The sequence below is a fragment of the Thermobia domestica genome, chromosome 13 (genome assembly GCF_964235325.1).
Source record: "Thermobia domestica chromosome 13, izTheDome1.hap1.1, whole genome shotgun sequence".
Lineage (NCBI taxonomy): Eukaryota > Metazoa > Arthropoda > Insecta > Zygentoma > Lepismatidae > Thermobia > Thermobia domestica.
Genome location: NC_137466.1, coordinates 201,538,358 through 201,550,621, shown reverse-complemented (window position 1 = coordinate 201,550,621; position 12,264 = coordinate 201,538,358). Strand labels below are relative to the sequence as shown.

General features: G+C 36.2%; 2 non-coding genes across 2 annotated transcripts; one reads left to right on the top strand and one right to left on the bottom strand.

Moving 5' to 3' along the window:
• Window positions 1-2,705: 2,705 nt before the first annotated feature.
• Window positions 2,706-2,778, bottom strand: TRNAA-AGC (transfer RNA alanine (anticodon AGC)). Its single transcript has one exon. It is a non-coding gene; the product is annotated as a tRNA-Ala (tRNA).
• Window positions 2,779-9,695: 6,917 nt separating this feature from the next.
• Window positions 9,696-9,768, top strand: TRNAV-AAC (transfer RNA valine (anticodon AAC)). The gene has a single exon. It is a non-coding gene; the product is annotated as a tRNA-Val (tRNA).
• The last annotated feature ends 2,496 nt before the right edge of the window (window positions 9,769-12,264 follow it).

Genomic DNA, 12,264 nt, shown 5'->3' with positions numbered 1-12,264 from the left:
GGAAGCTTTTTTTTTTTTGTTTCTTTGTTTGTTTTTTGTTCTTGTTTTCAAGAATATCCATGAAAATGAGCTCTTCTTGGTCCCAAAAGATGGAGAGCATGATTTCTTCTTTGAAAAACCAAACTCTTTTCTTCTTAACTTATGATGTTGCATGAGGTATTACATTGATCTCTATACTGTATTTTCGTTTCCATACACAGGTTGCAGTTTTGAATAAATTACTGTAGCTGAAATGTCTTCGAACTTGAACATGAATTCAATCACCAACTGTTGTCGGATCCTGACATTTATTTCAGGGTCTGTATCTGAAAGAATAAAAAATATATATTAATTATGATTGCAGATTTGAAACGAGGAATGTTTCATCTATCTGCTGGATCAATTACATTATAACGTATTATTATTATTATTATTATTATTATTATTATTATTATTATTATTATTATTATTATTATTATTGCTAGGAGGGGGATTGTGAATTATTTATGATCTACCTTAACTATCTTTTTGTTCACCTCAACCATAGGTTGGTGGGCAACATGGTAATTTTAAAACTTTTCTCTCGCTTCGGAGAGCTGTTTTATACCTTAACTAGAGTATAAAAAAATTCACGATTATTGATTCTATGATGTCTGTAATATTACTAACAAGTGTGGGCCAAAATATTCAGCTAATATTAAAATATTATAAAAATGGCAATCTTTTTTTTTTAAACTGCAGTCTTTTTTCTGTTGTAATGCATTTAACTTTATCTAATATAGTGTAGGTGACCTCGACGTAGAAGACCTGGATTATATTTCCTGTAGGAACTCATGTGGTTGGGATCCCACGTTAAGCTGTAAGTCCACGTATCATACAGCCTAGCTGCTGAAAGAGACACTAAAATACAATTCAACCAATCTTACACTACTACTTTTTTTTAACCTTCAATTATGTCTCTAATGATACGGTTCCTTCTAAAGCAATGTCCCAACTAGTTGCTCTTTCTCTTTTTATTCATTTCTCTTGTCGCCCTTTTCTCTCCTATTATTCTTAACACTTCATCATTAGTTTTTATTTCCCCCACTTTATTTTCTTCGTCCTTTTCCATATCTCCATTTAGAGCTCCCTTGTATTTATGTTAATAGCGTACGCGCCATTCCAGCGGGAGACCGGGTTCCACTTCCAGCAGGAGCTCATGTGGTTGGGATCCCACGTTAAAACTGTAGGTCCACGTCTCATTTAACCTCGCTGGTGAAATCCAAATCCAAAAACACATGCCTAGAATTCGAAAGTCAACATTTCCTTTTCGTAGGTTAGTGCACAGGAGCGTCATTTCAGATTTTGCTCGGGGGAGAGGGCAAGACCCCTTGATATAAGTAAAATTTCGCGTTTTTCACTGACTTAATACTATTCTATTTGTAAAATCTATACAAATCTCAAACTCAAGGTGGGGGGGGGGCAATTGCCCTCTGTGTCTCACTAAACGACGCCCCTGTTAGTGCAGTATCTATGTTTCGCCTACATACATAATTATTGTTATTATTACCACCACAAACGATGACTACGTAGTGCTTCTGTGCTCAAGCACCCATTGGAGTATTTAATGGATACTGAGCACCCATTGAATTTTTGCATTTTGGAATTAAATTCGAAATAACACCTTCATGCGGTGAATAATAAAAAGAAATTATAGTGCATATGATCGCAGGTCAATTTTAGAAAGCGATATATATGGTTTAATAATGATTTATCAATACCTATTTTAGACTCTTCAGGTTTGCGGCATGTCGAGGATCGAGCGATATAATATTACAACGATAGTAATAATTCATAGGTGTAATTTTGTATAATTATTTCTTTAAAGAACTTAATGTTTGATGTTGTTTATTTAAAAAAAAAAAATGTAAAATGCTTTACGTAAATTACAAACCAGTTGTATCATATTTTTAAAATTTATTTTCACTCGAATTATCCTAAAATGTTCTAAAGGTTTCACTGTAATTATTATTTTTTTAAATAATTTTCTCTCTCTTTATTTTGGGCAATATCGCTGAACATGTTTGAAAATTTACAAACAAAATTAATGTTCAGGAAGATTAAATATTTTGTTCAACATAAATTTTAGGAAATCGTGTTCATTTATTAAGCCTTTGCAAGTTGAAAATAATTTCAAGGTTCATTTTATTTCAGCAGCTTTTGATAGTCTTTCTCGGCTCTCAGGAAGAATTTGGAAATCACTGTTCTACTGGATCTACTAAAAAAAAATAATACTAAAAAGAATATTTGACGTTAGTGCCGACGCCTGAGCACCCATTGAGAAACTTATAAGTAGAAGTTTTCCCATATGATTACCACATATAGGTTTGTTTTTTGTTTGTTTGTTTGTATGTAGGTTCTTATAAGGAAATGTATTAATTTAGATAGGGGCGTTGAGAAAAGAGTAGCTACCTGGCAAAGGAATGATTTATTGTGCCTGAACAATCTAAATGAAATTCTGCTTGGAAAAAGTTGAACGCAGTGGCGTATTTACGATTTTGTTTCGGGGGGGCTTTGCCTGAAAATGTGAAAATTCTGCAAGATATTTCATATACTTTACTATAGTAAGTAAGATTTCGGGAGGGATTACGCCCGGAAGCCCCCCCCCCGGAAATACGCCACTGGTTGAACGTATCAAAAAAAATAATTGACTTCCCGGCTTTAGTAAGGCTAAAGAAAAATGAGAGTGGAGATGCTGGGTATCGATCCCAGTACCTCTCGCATGCTAAGCGAGCGCTCTACCATCTGAGCTACATCCCCGTGCTTATGTTGTGCTTGAAGTTACATTAGTATAAACTTATATGAATGAAAAAATGTTCATGAATGAAAAAAGTTCTTATGTAAGATAAGAAGATTGGCCACACCTACCAGAACAAGTCGTTCTACTTTCACAAGAAACTCGGTGCGACACCTTGTGACGAAATATCGAAATGCAAGCTATAAGATAATTCTTTTATGGCCAGTATAAAAGCGCTGGCATGATGCAAGTCGTTGTCTCGAATCTTTGAAAGTACTGTTAATAATAATAATAATAATAAATGACCAGTCATAAGAGAAATAACCAGTGGCTAACGCCTTGCATCATTACTACCTTTAGCTCCTAGTGACTGACTAATCAACGTCCAGGCCGAACCGCTAGAGATTGGCCTACCGCCTTATGCAGAGTCGTTTTGACGTATGATTAGCGTCATACTAAAGACCTGACTACTGCAGGAAACATGTTAATCGAACTCTTTAGTATGGGTCTAATCACACTTCAGAACGACTCTGCATAAGGCACTGAAAAACTTTTATTCTATTCAAATTTGTGGGTGGAGCTCCTCCGTGGCTAAGCGGTTAGCATACGCGCCTTTGGCGTGGGAGGCCCGGGTTCGATGGGAGCTCATGTGGTTCGGATTCCACGTTAATCAGTAGGTCCACGTCTCATATAGCCTCGCTGCTGAACGGGACGTAAAACTCAAAATCAACTCAACTCAACTCAAATTTGTGGGTGTTTATCGTTATAGTCGCAGCTACAAAGCCATGTCGACTTTATCACTAAAATTGTTTCAATATGGAGAATTGATTTGAAAGTTACAGAATGAGCTATAACCAAATTGGTCCATCAGTAAGAACAAATAACCGGTTCGAAGTAAAATTGCTAACACGTTAATTGTAAGAAATAACGGAGGTGGGGGTAGGGGTTTACATATATAGGTAAAATTGTTCTAAATGTCTCAAAGATTGTATGAATCCATTTAAAATGTGTAAAAGTAAAATTGTTTTGAAAATTAGAATTAAAAAAGGAATGAGATCTTTTAAACTGTCATACCTATACTTATTTGTTCGGAATCCATCTTGATCCCTGTAGTCTTCCAGATTGAAACTTGAAATTTTGACATTACATATGACTTATGATGTAAACTACCACTAAGAATTTTTTTTAAGGAATCCAGCGAGAAAGGGGGAGGGAATAGGGGTAACAATTATTATAGCAAAATGTCAATGTCACCGAATCTCTGAAAGGTAGAGACATGAAATTTGGTATATGGACTTCTCATTTTAAACAATTAGATCTGTGTATGACCTTTCTTTTTTATTACTTTCCCTAGAAGAAAAGGAAAAAGGCGGAAAGGAAAAAGAGTGGGGGTTAAAATTGTTATAACAAGATAACCAGATCTGGAAATCTTTTAAAGTTAGAGACGTGAAATTTGGAATTTACAATTTTCATTTAAAATAATTAAAGACGTGTTTAAGCTTTTTTGTTATTTTCCCTACAAGAAAAGAAAAAGGCAGGGTTGGAGGATTTGATTGTGAAAATAAGATGATCATATTTAAAAATCCTTTAAAGTTACAGATACCGTGTAAAATTTGGAGTTAAATGTTTAGCAGACGGGGTCCAGAAGCACGTAAAAATTACAAAATTTACGGGAGAAATGGAAGATGCAAGTACTTAGACCTAACATAACCTAACAAAATCTAACCTAAACTAAACTGAACTAACTGAAACTAACCTGAACTAACCTAATATTAATAAAAATAAGCGAATTTATATCATTTTTTTTTCGAAAATTATGCCGGAACCCTACACTAATATAATCAAACATAAAGTAACCTAACCTAACCTAACTAAACTGAACTAATCTAAACTAACCTAATGTGAACAGAAACTACCGAAATTGCGACAGATTTAACAAAAAAATAGCTGGACCCCTTCTGCTAAACATTGTCCAATTTGGACATTTTATTTTAAATACCGTAATCAAAGTCATTTCTACACATTTCCTCTACAAGGAAAAATAAAGGTGAGAAGAAAAAAAGTAGGGGTTGTAACTATTAAAATAAGATGACCACATCTCGAAGTTTCTTAAGGTTAGAAACATGAAATTCGGTATTTAGACTTTTCAAAGGATAAAATGATGCCATGAGCTGTAACGAGCTGTAACTTTTGTGTCTGTTTTGCAAGTGTGTGCTTTTTCCCTTGATTTATTCGTGTTGGGTATATTGGATCATAAAGTTTGAAGGCATAGTGGCTAAACTGAGCGAGAATTGATCTGACCCGAAAATCCCATCTGCCGGGTCTGGTCTTAGGGATTTTGAGTCGAAAGTTTTATTATTATTATTATTATTATTATTATTATTATTATTATTATTATTATTATTATTATTATTATTATTATTATTATTATTATTATATTTTTTTATTATTGTTATCATTATGATTAATTTAATAAGACTCTCGATTCTGAATCACCATTGATTTGATTAGGCGGAGGTGGAAGTTACAGAGCGGAGCATATATGGAGGTCTGTGAGCGAAGACCGCAGTTAGCCGAAGGCTAGTCATATTGGGCCTTATGCAGAGTCGTTTTGACGTATGATTAACGCCATACTACGGGCTTGACTAAAGGATGGTTATCAAAATTGTATTCAGAGTTTCTGATTAGGACTTAGTATTTGACGAAGTTAATCATATGTGACTAACTAATCTAGAGCAGAGTCTAATCTTTTACCCACGGTTTAGCGTGCGACACAACATTTCGTATTTCGTATTTCCTATATTTTCATTTTTACAGACTACGCATGCGTTGATCTACTTTTCCGTAGTTGCCACATTTATTTTTCTCACCCGATGCATTAGAGTTATATGAGTTAATCATACCCAAATCATCAGTTTAGTTGTACTCAAAATTGACTCTGAATACCAAAAAGTGCGCCTTCTTTAGTAAAAAGTTATTATTTTTACTAACTAGTCTGTGACTAACCTTCGATTAATGAATCCTCTCTGAATACCGCCCATTATAAGTAGATCTAGTATTTACAAGTTTTACTTGCAAATTATCTGGTGTTACCGACTGGTGTGGTAAATTAGACTTCTGTTTCAGTTTATTGATACGTGTTCAAGCACACTGGTTTCCAGGTTCCCGTCCCGGGTATTTCTGCCTTGCTACGCTGCCGCATTTACTTCCTCCTATAAACGACACCATAATTACATTTTCCACATAATTTCCACACAGATGTAATTCAAAAAAATAAGACTTTTGATATTCCATTCGTGTTTATTTTATTTGACTAATGTTTCAAATGCACTGATTGCTTTAATCTTCAGCTTTGTACTAATTCAGGAACTTGTATAATTGTTGTGGTGAGATTGTTATAGTTTAATTTTTCAATATTTAATTGGGTAAATATTGAAATATAAAATTATAACAGTGCAAAAATTAAAATTATATAATAATTTTCAACAAGTTCTCAAACTAGTACTCCTCTGAACCAGTGATAATTTCAGGAAGTATCCCGGAAGAATACCCCCTAGGAAGTACGTAATTACCTACCGAGCAAATATCCCATTGTGCTCAATAAGGGTTACTACTATTTCCCAGAGATGAAGTGGGTCAGTGGATCGTGTGTCAAGTGGGTTAAGATTTGTGAGTGGGTAAGTGGGTCGTGGATCAATAGAACGTGACCCACTGCGACCCATCATGACCCACTCTGATGCATCGACCCATCATCACCCACTGACGCATCCACCCATCATAACCCACTCTGACCCACCGACCCACTCTGCTTAGTGCATTATAAACAGTATCTTCTGAAGACTGGTGAACTTGTCTACGTTTCACTTCTAAGACCTCCATTTTCCTTGTTTTCTCATTTGTTTCTATTTACTTACCTGAGATGAGTATATCTAAGTGAAAAAAGAACTTCAGGTACTTTTGAATATTAAAAATTCCTAATTGTAATAATAGCAATTAGACTTACTACTTGGCTTTCGAAACACTGTGCGTTTTTAGAGGAGCTGACTACTGGAAAAACAATATTTTTGAATCACCTCTAATAGCTTATATAATTATACAAAAAAATGACTGTAACTATGTGTTTCGATCATCACAGCCAAATGTAAAAGCCAAATGAAATGTCTTTCGGTACATAGTTATGTCCCAATCCCAACTGGAAAGTCATCATATCCAGTAGCGTAGCGTGATATTCCGAAAGGGGGATGCCAAAGTTAGTCATTTGTGCGATATAGTACTACTGCAAGCAGCAATACATAGCTATTCCGAATAGAAATATAGGGTTATACAAAATTTAGGAGGAAGCCCTCCTAATTGGAGGTCTAGTGGGGCATAGAGAAGCGAATGCGTGGATTACGTTAGAATTTAAAAAACAATTGTCTCAGCTCCTTCTTGCTACTACCGTTATGACGAGAAAACTAGGCCCCACTTTTGTATGAACATTGTTTCTAGTATCGTTCCCTTCATTTCTTTCTCGTGGGCGGTTTTTTTCTCCACATACCAGACGTCAATCTCGTTCTTAAAATATATATATATCGCCCCTAGAAATTTGTCATCTTGGGTTCGGAACTCAGACGCCCGTTCGTGAATATGGGCCTGATTGTATATATCATTTGAAGATGTAAATACAAAGCACTTAAACCAACTCTGGGGGTCTGTTTCTGTATCCAGATACTGAAATCAAGGGCGCAAATCTGTCTTTAACGTTCGTGGGATGGGTAAGACTGTTCCCATAATCCTTTCCTTTTTTAACGATGTTCAAAATATTTATGAAGTTGAAAAAAATGCTTTGGAGGATTAGGGAAGCAGAGTTGTCTATAACATCGGCAGGAGGGTACATTTTAAGGCTTATTGTGGGGGGAGGGGAGAAGAGACTCATATTACAGTAGATGAATCAGATTTCTGAGGTAAACGTGTTGTACTAGTATATTATATACCAAATGATGTAGATGAAATAGTGGTACATATCATTATTACAACTCAGTGCCGTGAGCACATTCTGAAATTTGAATATATGCATAATAATAATTGACATGTTTCTACTTACGCATCCACAATGATCCACATTAAAATTTTAGGACATTTGTTTTATAACAATACAAATAATGACTTCCCCAAAACTATGAAAGAAAATCAATCAGGCCTGGCGCAACAATACTCTTATCTGAGCAAAATTATGATTACCACAATAGCATCACAGGAATTAAACAAATAGTTAAAAATAGACTACTAATAATTAATGACAATGAAATATTAAAGAATACGATTCTTTTTTAAAAACGAAACAAGTCAAAGGACATCAGTTTCGTTTGTGGCAGTCGGATAGAAATCATCATCACAATCTCAAATCGGATTATTGGGGAGGTGGACAAGATTGTAGGGAACATGTTCCCCTTATGTCCCCGAGATTTGTGCCAGTGACTGAAGGGCCCTGGCACAATCTTTGCGAGTGACGGGGAGTGGTGGCTCTCTTGTCCTACCAGATCGGTGATCATAATTCTACAGAATGCTTTAAATTTATGCCTGTGTCTTTGAGCTCCTTTACGGTGAAGATTACAATTACGATGCATTTAGTTGTGATTAAGGCATAACTATTTTAATACTATTATTTACATAACCGGCATGCTTCAAAAATGCGTTGAACTAACCATTTCCGTTTTGTTCTATTTCCTTTATATTAGGACTCGTACGTTCTGTTCAGAAACTATAGCTTAGTTCAAAATATATACAGTTGGAAATACTTGAAAATGCCAGCGTATATCTAAAGCAAATGTAGGGTTGCAAGGGATGAGGAGGAGTGAGAAGGGAAGTATTGCGCATGCGCATTCAATAGAAAGCAGACGAAAACCCCGATGCTTTCAGTAGGCCTGGAAGCCCGAGGAAAATAGCATACGACAGGAGGAAAGACAGAAAATGTGCATCTGAGCGACGCGCATGCGTAGGTTCCTCTTGTCAAAGTAAGTCGAGAGAGAGCGCCAGAAGATTGCAGTGGAAATAATTGTGATAATTACAAGCAAACAATTTATATATAATGAAGTACGTACTTTTTCTTATTAACAGGGGATGCCGGGCATACCGGCGTTCTCTTACGCTACGCCGCTGATCATATCGCTCTAAGGAGTGAGTGGGGTCCGAATTTTTGTGAAGAATTTAGTATATCATTAGTGGGTCACGGCGTGCGATGGGTCAGTGAGTCATGGGTCACAGTGAGTGATGGGTCAGTGAGTCTTCGATCATGTATTCATTGACCCACACCATTTCTATTTTCGCAGCACTACCAGTATTTTAATTGAAATTCATCCCCGGGAGAAATGTCTGAAATCACTTCACTGCTCTGAAGATATTCGAACGAAGTCAGTGCGCTTGAAACGGCACTCAAATAAAAGAAACACGAGTACATCATCAAAAGTTTTATTTATTGAATCATGAATATTCCAGTTTATTTACAATGTTAGTCAACGCTCAGAATTTTCTGTCACTGAGAATCTAATCTCGGGCTACACGCACCAGAGGCACTCAGAATAAAATATTATTAATACAGATTATAGATGTTATTAAGTCATTATTGTAGGTATAGGCTAATGTATTATCGGAAAATTATATGTATTATAAACGTGCTTTGACGTACGGACTCATTTCGGACGTATTGTATAGGGTAACTATCAAGAAAATGTACGTTATCTCTCCGTCATAAAAAAAAAGAAGAAGAAGAAGATAATCTGTGTCTTACAGTGATTTTATCAATCGTTCTTAAATCAGACCATGATTTCAATGACGTAAGCAGAAGGTATAAAGCACATGATAACACCGAAAAGAGAAATCCATAAAATCTTATTGCAACAAAACTTTGTCCGGTCACCTGAAGTACCTTATAAGCTTTCTCAAACAAGTGAGCAGTAGGTAGGTGCTCATGGTGTAGTGGTTATCACATCCGCCTAACACGCGGAAGGTCCCAGGTTCGAGCCCTGGTGAGCACATGATACTTCCATTTTTTAGTTTTTGGGAAAATATAGTTACTTTTATAATATATTCTCTAATTAATTATAATAACAATTACGTCAGCATTAGGACGAGGTCAGTGAATCTGGTTTCGAACTTATCGACCGGTGACAAAACGAAATTCAGGGGCCAAAAGCATTGTTGTCTAATGTAGAAGGAACAGAGTTACACATTGTGCGTTAATTTGTGATTAGGGAGACTTATTGGTAATCAAAGATTAGATCTTTGCTGACCAGCACTTAACGTTACTTTAACGCTTCTAAGATAATAGAAGTAAAGTAACGCAAAATTCAGGCTTTAGGTAAATATCTAAGATAGATTCATAATAGAAGTGCTACATTACGTTACGCACGAATTTTGTGGCTATGGAAAAAAAAAACATGGTGAGGAGTAGAGTAGATTACCATGAGATTTTAAATATGGAGTATTATTTCATACTTAGATTATCACACCTTATTTTTCTTTAGTTTTATGAGATGAATCGGGTACACAGGACATGGGACCAGGAAGCAATGATACATTCAATTCAAGATGTGAGAAACAGACGAATTGAATGTTTGAAGGTCAGGGGGCGCCCGAAGAAAATTTTCTAGGGAGGGGCCCATCTCCATAGTTGCTATATTACGTCTGGTGTTTAATGCACGTGGTTTGTTATATTACATATACATTTTTTGAGCCAGAGGGGGGCCCGGGCCCTACCCCACCCTGTTACCTCGAACAATATGTTTTCCTTTGTAATCGATTCATTGACGCTTCCCAAGAAGTAATATATTTTAGAGATGCTAGGAAGAAAACCTATCTAACTAGGAAGACAGAGGAAGACATGGTGCAATATTTGCTATTTTTGGGAAGTAAATATTTTGGAGTAACACTTCGCGATTGAGAATTACAGCATATCAGTGAGCTGATTGAAACAGTTAGGAAATTTTCTTTCTAAGGTTTAAGTATTTGCAGAAAAGACATGGACATGTCTGAGATTATTTCCGAAAATGGTGGTGGTGGGCACGATGGCTCAGTGACAGAGCGCTTACTTTTGGTGCGTAGGGTCCCTGGTTCGATTCTGGCTAAGTAAGCTTGTGGTGGACAACATCGAGTCCGTGGGTTTTCTTGGAGTACTCTCGTATCCTCCCACTTTCTCATTCCACCATCATCGTCTCCCTTAGCTAAAACGCGTAAACGTGGAACGTTAAACTGAAATATTTTTGAAAATACACCAGAGGAAACTAACAGTGTCTCGGGCAACAGAGAGGGTCCGCGGTGGCTCAGTGGTAGAGCGTTCACCTCTGGTGCTTGGGATCCCGGGTTCGATTCCAGCCCACGCCCACAAGTGAACTTTGTGGTGGATAAGCGCTGTTTGCGCGGGTTTCTTCGGGTTTCTCCCACTTTCTTCATTTCATTCATTACTCGTCATCAGCGTCTCCTTTAGCCTCACCGGCATATCCGTGGGACGTAAAACTCGATGATTTCATTTCGAGCAACAGATAGCTTTAAAAAAAAAAGAAAGAAAACGGCACTCCTTTCTTTAATCTTTATAATCAGAGGTAGACAAATGTAACTTTCTTCCTGATCGCATTTTCAACATAGATAAGACGTGTCTGACAGTGTCATGATTCCTCAAGTTCTTGTGCCTAAAGAAAAACACCAGGTAAATGTAATTACGTCAACAAATAGAGGTTCGTTCATAACGCTAGACTGATGTATGGGAGCAACGGCTACTATGTTCCTCAATGATAATTTTTCGGAATTAGAAGTGGTCTAATCATATTATATGTGGTGCTCCTGTAAAAGCAATAGGAGCTTGCTACCCATTTGCATGAATTAAAATGGAATCTCCTCACAGACTTATTTGGATGTTGAATGGAAAACATGGAACTATCTGCGAATTCTCCCTTTTACTTAATCTTAACGGCCATTACTCTCACTCAAGAAACTTGGAGATACTGCCTACCAGGACGTAACATCTCTATATTTTTGCAACCTCTGCATAGAATCTTGAAAGTTTTCTACATCAAAATTTGATCAAACAAATTTTGATTTGGATGAGAACTGAGTAAGGAAGATGATGCAGAGTGTGTTCTGCTGATCCAAATTTTCTCTAAATCAACGTGGTAAAAAGTGGATGATATACATGATATGCCAGTGCTGGGCTTGCAATGAATGGCTGTACTATGTAAAAAGGTGCTTATGATAATTGTGACTTTTACAAATAAATTACTTGAGCCTACACTTTGAATGTAACATGTATTTAAACGACAGCTACTTCCACAATTTTTCAGGTATATGGTCCATGCATGTTATCTTTTGTTTTATTTAGTTTATTGTTAAGGACTACTTTCATGCAGTCGCGTTCCAAAAAAAAAAAAAAAAAAAAAAAAAAAAACTTGGCCACTTAGGTCTCTTTACAAACCACTGTAATCTTACCTAGAGCAGGAATTAAACAAATATGATTTTTTTTTTTTTTTTGGCCTATTGAA